This window comes from Pongo abelii, chromosome X (genome assembly GCF_028885655.2).
Source record: "Pongo abelii isolate AG06213 chromosome X, NHGRI_mPonAbe1-v2.0_pri, whole genome shotgun sequence".
NCBI classification, from domain to species: Eukaryota; Metazoa; Chordata; class Mammalia; order Primates; family Hominidae; genus Pongo; species Pongo abelii.
In genome coordinates, this window is record NC_072008.2 from 139,127,179 (window position 1) to 139,136,329 (window position 9,151).

At 41.4% G+C, this 9,151-nt stretch overlaps 1 non-coding gene across 1 annotated transcript; it reads left to right on the plus strand.

Annotated features, from left to right (window-relative positions):
- Window positions 1-5,946: 5,946 nt before the first annotated feature.
- On the plus strand, window positions 5,947-6,085 carry LOC112131160 (small nucleolar RNA SNORA8). Its single transcript, XR_002913299.1, has one exon. It is a non-coding gene; the product is annotated as a small nucleolar RNA SNORA8 (small nucleolar RNA).
- Window positions 6,086-9,151: the final 3,066 nt, after the last annotated feature.

Here is a 9,151-nt window from a genome sequence, read left to right on the forward strand (position 1 = left end):
TCTTCCTTCATGTATAAAGGCTGTACTTTCCTGTTTCTCTGTGTGCCCTATAATTTCGTTGAAAACTCAATGTTTAAAATAATATGGCAACTCTGGAAATCAGATTCTCCCCCAGGGTTTGTTGTTTCTCTTTGTTGTTCTTGTTGCTGCTGCTGTTTGTTTATTTAATAAACTTTCAGAATTAATTATGTTATGTCTATAATTTTTTTAAATTTTTGAAACAGGGTCTCACTCTGTTGTCCAAGCTGGAGTGCAGTGGTGCAATCATGGTCCATTATCGTCTTGACCTCCCAGGCTCAAGCAAACCTTCTACCTCAGCCTCCCAAGTAGCTGGGACCAGAGGCACATGCCACCACACCCAGCTAATTTTTATTTTTTTTTGAAGAGATGGGGTTTCCCCATGTTGCCTAGGCTGGTCTTAACTCCTGGGCTCAAGCAATCCTCCCACCTTGGCCTCCCAAAGTGCTAGGATTACAGGCATGAGCCACCATGCCCATCCTGTCTGTAATTTTTATTGTGTGTGGCCACCGAAGTCTCTGCTTGCTTAACCTAGTGGTCAGCTAATAATTGGACAGAGATCTCCTTTAATACCTTCAACCACTAAGTCTCAGTCTTTGCTGAAGGTTTCATTTTATGGTTTGTCTTTTTTTTTTTTTTTTTTTTTTTTGAGACAGGGTCTTGCTCTGTCACCCAAGCTGGAGTGTAGTGGCAGGATCATAGCTCACAGCAGCCTCAAACTCTTGGGTTCAAGCAATCCTCCTGCCTCAGCTTCCCAAGTAGCTAGGACTAGAGGCACAAGCACCACTATGCCCAGCTTTTTTTTTTTTTCACTTTTTTGAGGGAGACAAGTCTCATTATGTTGCCTAGACTGGTCTTGAACTCATGGCCTCAAACAATCTTCCTGCCTCAGCCTCTGAAAGTACTGGGATTACAGGCATGAGCCACCCTACCTGTCCCTTTGTTGCAGGTTTCTTCTTGTGGATTGCGGCATAGCTTCAACACTCTGTCAGGCAGTTTGCAATTCTCCTTTAGCCTTCATCTCCTGCATGTGCATAGCCTCAAGATCAGCCAGAGATGAGAGATTAGGGCCTTTATAGGACTTTCTTCTGCATGTGCACAAGTCTTGCATATGTCAGTGGATTTCTATGTCCCAAGAATATACTGGAGCTTTTCAAAGACCTTTTTGGGCATCTCATTCCCCAGTTTTTCCTTTTAACTTTCTTGGTCAGCCTCTTGTTAACCCCAACTGGTAACACCACCTCCAATGACTATGATACTAAGCCATCATCACTTTTTTTTTTTCCCCACAAATGACCTAGGGATAAGACTGTTCACACAGAGTAACCTCTAAGCCAGATCAAATAAAGACAAATTCCGAGAATGGAGCTTTCCTGGAAACTGGCAGACGGGTCAAATAGTGATAGGCTGGGTGCAGTGGCTCATGCCTGTACTCCCAGCACTTTGGGAGACCAAGACTGGAGGATCACTTGAGACCAGGACTTTAAGACCAGCCTGGGCAAAATAGGAAGACCCTGTCTCTGCAAAAAATGAAAAGATTGGGAGGCCAAGGAAGGAGGATTGCTTGAGACCAGCCTGGGCAACATAGTGAGACCTTGTCTTTACTAAAAATAAAAATTAATCAGCCATGTGTGGTGGCGCATGCCTGTAGTGCCAGCAGCTCAGGAGGCTGAGGTGGAAAGATCGCTTGAACCTGGAAGATTGAGGCTGCAGTGAGCCATGATCATGCCACTGCACTCTAGCCTGGGTGACAGAGTAAGACCCTGTTTCAAATAATATATGTAAAATAAAAGAAAAAGAAAGAAATTAGCCAGGCATGGTTGCATATGTCTGTGGTCCCAGCTACTAGGGAGGGGTCTCATAGACAGGGTCTTGCTCTGTTCCCCAGGCTACAGTGTAATGGTGCAAACTCTGGCCTCTACTCACTATATACTGGTAACACTCTCCCAATTATGATCACCAAAACTATGTGCAGACATTGTCAAAATCACCTGGGGAGCAAAGTCAGTCAGCCTAGGTAAGAACCATTTCCCTGGAGTTACAGTCCAGCAAAGTAGGGCTGGAAACAGGGCTGATTCTCAGGAAAATTGTAGATTAGCAGTGGGTTAAATGCTAAAAGCCTCAAGACTTAAAGGATTGACACTCTGACACTGAAATTTCCAGCTCTAGGTGGCCTTGAACCATGGTAACTATATATCCTCCTTCCCTCCCACCCTCCAAATAAACTGATGATTTCTCATCAGTTTATTCCTCTGGTGATATTCATTTGTGAAACATAGAAAATTGTTGGCTGGGCATGGTGGCTCACACCAGTAATCTCAACACTTTGGGAAACTGAGATGGGTAGATTGCTTGAGCCCAGGAGTTCAAGAACAGCCTGGGCGACATGGTGAAACACCACCTCTACAAAAAAATACAAAAATTACTGGGTGTAATGGCATGCACCTATAGTCCCGTCTACTTGGGTAGCTGAGGTGAGAGGATCGCTTGAGCCTGGGAGGCTGAGGCTACAGTAAGCCATGATTGTGCCACTGCACTCTAGCCTGGCTGACAGAGCAAGACCCTGTCTCAGAAAAATGTTTTAAAACTTGCTATTTCTATTATATATCTGGTACTCTTATTTTAACATAGTCATGAACCAGAAGAAATGATCCCTTGGAAAACTATGTACCTTAATTTTTGGTTGGAAATAAGTTATCTTGGGCTTCAAGGTCCTTGCTAAGCCTCAACGTGCTTTAATCCCATGTATTCAGGCCATCTGGGAGAGGGAATATTTTACCAGTGGCCTTTTAAAGATATCATGCAGGTAGTGAGAGCTCCCCAAACCTTTTTATTGATCTCCTTGGATTATTTTCTATATCACATGGCCAGACGAACTCTTCTATCCTCTTCTGAAATGTTCAATCTTTTCCTTAATCAAATAGATTATATTACCTCCATCTTTCATTCAATTTGCTCTTTGGATATATATTTATTGAGGGCCTACTATGTGTCAGGCATTATGCTAAGTACTATTGATATAATAATTAAATAAAAATGACAAACTTGGTTGGGCACAGTGGCTCATGCATGTAATCCCAGCACTTTGGGAGGCTGAGACAGTAAGACTACCTGAGTCCAGAAGTTCTGACACTGTCTCTTAAAAACAAAACAAAACAAAACTATTCCATGACTTTATGGAATTTTTGTTCTAGGAGTGTAATCAAGAGAAACCAATAATCTCATAAATGAAACAATTACAAAATGAGAGAAGCATATGAAAGAAGAAAAACAGGGATTTAGATCGAGAATAGCAGGACATGCTGGTAGGAAGTCCTCTCAGAAAACATGATATGTAAGCTGAGATCTGAAAGATGAGAAGTACCAGCCATAGGAAAAGTGGAGAAAAACAGGTTCTAGGAAGAGAGACTGGCATGTTCAAGGGCCCTGAGTTAGCTCTTTGCAGTCTGTTGCAAAATGGCAACAATCTGTCTTTTCTTACTCTATCCAGTCCCTTTGCAATGTGACTTTTCAGCTTCTCCCACCAAGAGGTGGAAACTATTTTTACTCCCCTTGAATCTGGGCAGGATTTGTACCTTGTTCTGGCCAATAGAACATGGCAGAAGTGACAGTGTGCCAGTTTGGAGCATAGGCCTCAACACTTCCTACACACTTTTTTTCCCTTGAAACCCTGCACAGTTATCATGTGAAGAAGCCAGGTTTGGCCCACTGGAGATGAGAGACCCCAGAATGGAGATGTGTCATTTCAGCTGAGGCAAGTCATGTTAGACCAGCTAGCCCACAGCTGATCCAACAGCTGGCCACAGTTGTCAGAGAAAACCCAGCCAAGACCAAGTAAACCACTAAATGATCCCTGCCCAAATTGCCAACCCAGGAAATTCTGAACTACATTGTTTTAAGTCACTTATTTTGGGGTAGTTTCTTACACAGCAAAAGTTAACTGGTCTACCCTTTAATGAGAATAAGGTACTTGCCCTGCTCCAAACGTAAAAAATCTCTGCTTTTAGAATTATTCCATGGTCAAATTTGTTTAAAGCCAGCATGCAGCAATCATTTATAAACCTGGCCCTTTCAAAGAGCAACTGGCCATGTTATTTGCCTAGTTTCAACTTGAAGGGCTTGCTTAGAATCAACAGAAGCAGAGTGGCCTCACCACAGGCTTCTAGTACAGAAAGGCAGAAAAGAGCTCAGATGAAAGACTCGCCTCAGGAAGACATTGGGGAAGGAGACATGCTCAAGGAAATTGTAAAACTTTAAAATCACATGGCAGAGAAATGCTCCCAAAGATTGGCTTGTTTCTTAAAGGAGAGTTTCAGAAAGGCAGCTTTCCATCAAAAGACAAATTTTATCTTAGAATTCAGACTACTACAGAAAGGGAAGGCTAGGGACTCTGAAACCACATAGTAAAAAAGATCAGGGACACTTGTGATTGGCTTTCAGCAGGGTGATATGCAATAAAGGGTAAGTTCACCTGTGATTACAAGTGAATTCAATTTAATAACTCCCTTTGGAAACAATCTATACATAAAAGCTATAAAAGCCTGTGCAGGGGTGGCCTCATCATCTTGATACCACAATTGATCTGGGAAAGCCATAAAGCCAACACAGATCCCGTTCATTGAGCAAGATTCAGCAAATCCCAAGCTGACACATCAAGCACTTTACATCCATGGGTCACAGCCACTGGCAGGCTGGTTGACCTGGCTCCAAGTGAATATGTAGCCAGACTGCATACCATGTTGTAAACCTCAGCACATTTCCAAGCAAGCAAGTTAAATTGCAACCAGGCCACTTCCGGCCTAAAGGAGGTTGCTAATCTAAAGAAGTTCTCCTACGGACTGAAGCCTTTTAACCTGGGCAAATGGTTCCAAAAGTGTCATTCCCAGACTAGCACACCAGCATTACTTAGAAAGTTGTTAGAAATACAAATTGTGGGGCCCCATCCAAGATCTATTGAGTTGGAAACTGTGGTTGGGGCCCAGCAATCTATTTTAGTGAGCCCTCCAGGCGATTCAGATGCAGGCTTAAGTTTGAGAACCACTGTTGTAGGCAGTTGTGGTTGGCCCCGTTCTTAGAGTAGAATTCTGGGTCTTTAAAATATATTTGTTTATTTCATTTTAGAGATGGGGGTCTTGCCATGTTGCCCAGGCTGGTCTCAAACTCCTGGGCTCAAGCATCTTCCCACCTCAGTCTCCCAAATTGCTGGGATTACAGGCGTGAGCCACCACACCTGGCTGAAGAACTCTGGGTCTTTAAATGGCCAGTCAGAGCAAGCTTAGCACTCCTTACAGTGAGCAGGGTTCTCCTCCTTCCCTGAACAACCTTCACTGGATAACTATATTTGAAAGTTGAGCCATAGCCATAGGAAATATTTCTCCAGTAACACAGTTTGTATTTAATAATCATTCAGTAACAAAATACAGAAACAAAAGGTCATGGCACCCTAGTTTCTCAGGATTAGAAGACTGCAAAGATTATGTCACGTACTGCTTCTCAAACTTTAATGTGCATAGAAATATTTGGGAATTTTTTTTTAAATACAGATTCTGGCCGGGCATAGTGGCTCACGCCTGCAGTCCCAGCACTTTGAGAGGCCACACTGGGAGAATTGCTTGAACCCAGGAGTTTGAGACCCAACTTAGGCAGCATGGTGGAACCCTGTCTCTACAAAAACTTAAAATCTAGCTGGGCATGGTGATGCATGCACCTGTAGTCCCTGCTACTCAGGAGGCTGAGGCAGGAGGAGGATCCCTTGAGCCCAGGAGGTCGAGGCTGCAGTGAGCCATGATTGCACCCTACACTCCAGTCTGGGTGAAAGAGACCCTGCCTCCAAAAAAATAAATATATATATATAAATTAAATGCAAGTTCTGATTCAGGAGGTCTAGGGTGAGGCCTTAGGGTCTTTGTTCCTTAAAAGCTTCCAGAATGCACTGCGTGGTATCTGCACTCAGCAGTTTACTCCTGCTAGGGTGTTCAAAGGTCAGCGCCATAGAAATCCAGTATCTGGTTTCATTGCTTTTCTTGGCTTTGTGCTTGTTAAACCTGGTATTTCTATTGATACGGCATTTGTATAAGCTTCTCATACTCTTCACTTTGATATATTCTAAGAGTAAGCAATGCTTTTCTTTTTCTAAGGTGTCAAATTGAGAATTTCACTCTGAAATGACCCTACTCTGAAAATGACCCTAAAGTAAATTGGTTGAAGAAATTAGATCTCAAAGATTCTTGGTGAATTCTGATGTCTTCATCAGTATATTCATATTAAAAAGAGATGAAAGAAACCAAAATAAAAAAATTACAGGCTGACAGGACAACTGGATTAAGCATCAGTTCTATTAAAAAGGGCTAACTTGACGATATTAATAAATCTTTTGAAGACAAATTTTGACTCCAGCTCTTCAGAGGATCCAAAGTGACCTTGATGGACAGTAGAAGGGATCACAACATAAAATTCCTTGAATAAAAATGTATTGATTTAAAAACAAAACAAAACAAAAAAAGGCTTCCAGGTGATACCAATGCTGTTTCTCTATGGACCACACATTGAGTTGTAGGCCTCTAGTCCAAATCTGATGCTTGAATCCCCTACCTGGAACTTCCCCAACCTGGCTTTGCCTCAGAATCACCCAAGGAGCTTTGAAATGCAGACTCTTGAGTTCTACTCCAAATTTCTTGAGTCAGATTCTCTTGTAGGCTGCATATCTAGATTTTTTAAAAAGCTCCCCAGGTGATGCTGATACAACCAGATTTTCAGCTGTCTGATTTGGCATTTGTTAGCCACTGGCCTACACTGCATTCCTACCAAGTTACCTGGTCTTGCAGCTTCTGCTTAAGCCTTTCCAGGGAAAGAGTCAACTCCCTTGGGGGTGCTGAATGCATTTACAGAGAAGCACTAATCATAGTTCTTATATTTAGGTCTTTGACCCATTTTGAGTTAATTTTTGTATATGGTATAAGGTATGGGTCTAATTTCTTTCTTTTGCATGTGGATATTCCAATTTCCCAGTGCCATTTGTTGAAAGAACTGTCTTTCTCCATTGAGTGGTCTTGGCACCTGATATGGTTTGGTTGTGTCCCCACCCAAATCTCACCCTAAATTGTAACATTCCCCATGTGTCAAGGGCAGGGCCAAATGGAGACAATTGAATCACAGAGGTGTTTCCCCTATACTGTTCTCGTCGTAGTGAATAAGTCTCACGAGATCCGATGGTTTTATACAGGGGAGTTCCCCTGCACAAGCTCTCTTGCCTGCTGCCATGTAAGATGTGACTTTGCCCCTCATTTGCCTTCTGCCATGATTATAAGGCCTCCCCAGCCATGTGGAACTGTGAGTCCATTAAACTTCTTTCTTTTATAAATTACTCAATCTTGGGTATGTCTTTATTAGCAGCATGAGAACAGACTAATACAGCACCATACTGCTGAAAATAATTTAACCATATATGTGAAGGTTTATTTCTGGACCTCTATTCTATTTCATTGGTCTATATGTCTGTTTTTATTCCAGTATCATACTGTTTTGATTACCATAGCTTTGTAGTAAGATTTCAAATTGGAAAAGGTCAGTTCCCAATTTTTTTCTTTTTTTTTCTTTCTTTCTTTTTTTTTGAGATGAGACAGGGTTTCACTCTGTCACCCAGACTGGAGTACAGTGGCATGATCACAGCTCACCGCAGCCTCGACCTCCTGGGCTCAGGTGATCCTCCCACCTCAGCCTCTTCAGTAGCTGGGATTATAGGTGCATGCCACCAAGCCCAGCTAATTTTTGTATTTTTTGTAGAAACAGTGTTTTCCCATGTTGCCCAGGCTGGTCTCAAACTCCTGGGGTCAAGCAGTCTGCCAGCCTTGGCCTCCCAAAGTGCTGGGATTACAGGCATGAGCTACTGTGCCTGGTCAATTTTATTTTCTTAAGACTATTTTGGCTATTTGAGGTCCCTTGACATTCTATATGAATTTTAAGATGTATTTTTGTATTTCTGCAAAAAATTGGGATTTTGATAGGGATTGCATGAAATCTGTAGATTGTTTTGGGTAGTATGGACATTTTAACAATATTGGGTCTTCCAATTCATGAACACATGATGCCTTCTTATTTTTGTCTTTATTTCATCAATGGTTTATAGTTTTCACTGTATATCTTTCACCTCCTTGGTTAAGTTTATTTTGAAGTATTTTATTATTTTGATGCTATTGTAAAAGGAATTTTCTTAATTTTCTTTTCAGATTCCTTGTTAGCACATAGAAACACAACTGATTTTTTTCTGTTTTTATTTTGTATCCTGAAATTGTGCTGAGTTCATTTATTGTAAGAAATGTTCTGGAATCTTTAAGGTTTTCTACATATAAGATCATACCATCTGTGAAGAGATAATTTTACTTCTTTTTTTCCCCGAATTTGAAGGTCTTTCATTTCTTTTTCTTGTCTAATTGTTTCAACTAGAACTTGCAATATTATGTTGAATAGAAGTGGTGAATGCAGATATCCCTGTGTTTTTCCTGATCTTAGAGGGAAAGCTTTCAGTCTTTTACCATTGAGTATGACATTAGTTGTGGGCTTTCCATATATAGCCTTTATTATGTTGAGGAAGTTTTCTCTTTTTTTGAGATAGGGTCTCACTCTGTCTTCCAGGCTGGAGTGCAGTGGTACAATCACAGCTCATTGCAGCATCAACCTCCCAGGCTTGAGTGATCGTTCCACCTCAGCCTCCCAAGTAGGTGGGACTATAGGCGTGTGCTACCATGCCAAACCTGGCTAATTTTAAAAATTTTTTGTAGAGACTGGGTCTCACTATGTTGCCCAGGCTGGTCTTGAAATCCTGGACTCAAGCAATCCTCCCATCTTGACCTCCCAAAGTGCTAGGATTACAGATATAAGCCACCACCACCAGCTGACGTATTCTTCTATTTCTAATCTGTTGATTGCTTTTATTATGAAACAGAGTTGAATTTTGTCAAACGCTTTTTCTATATCCATTGAAATGATAATATGGGTTTTTTTTCATTGTGTTAACATAGTATAATATATTGATTGATTTTCATATGTTGAACCATCCTTGTACTCCAGAAATAAATCCCACTTGGTCATGGTATATAATCATTTTAATATGCTGCTGAATTTAGTTTGCTAGTAT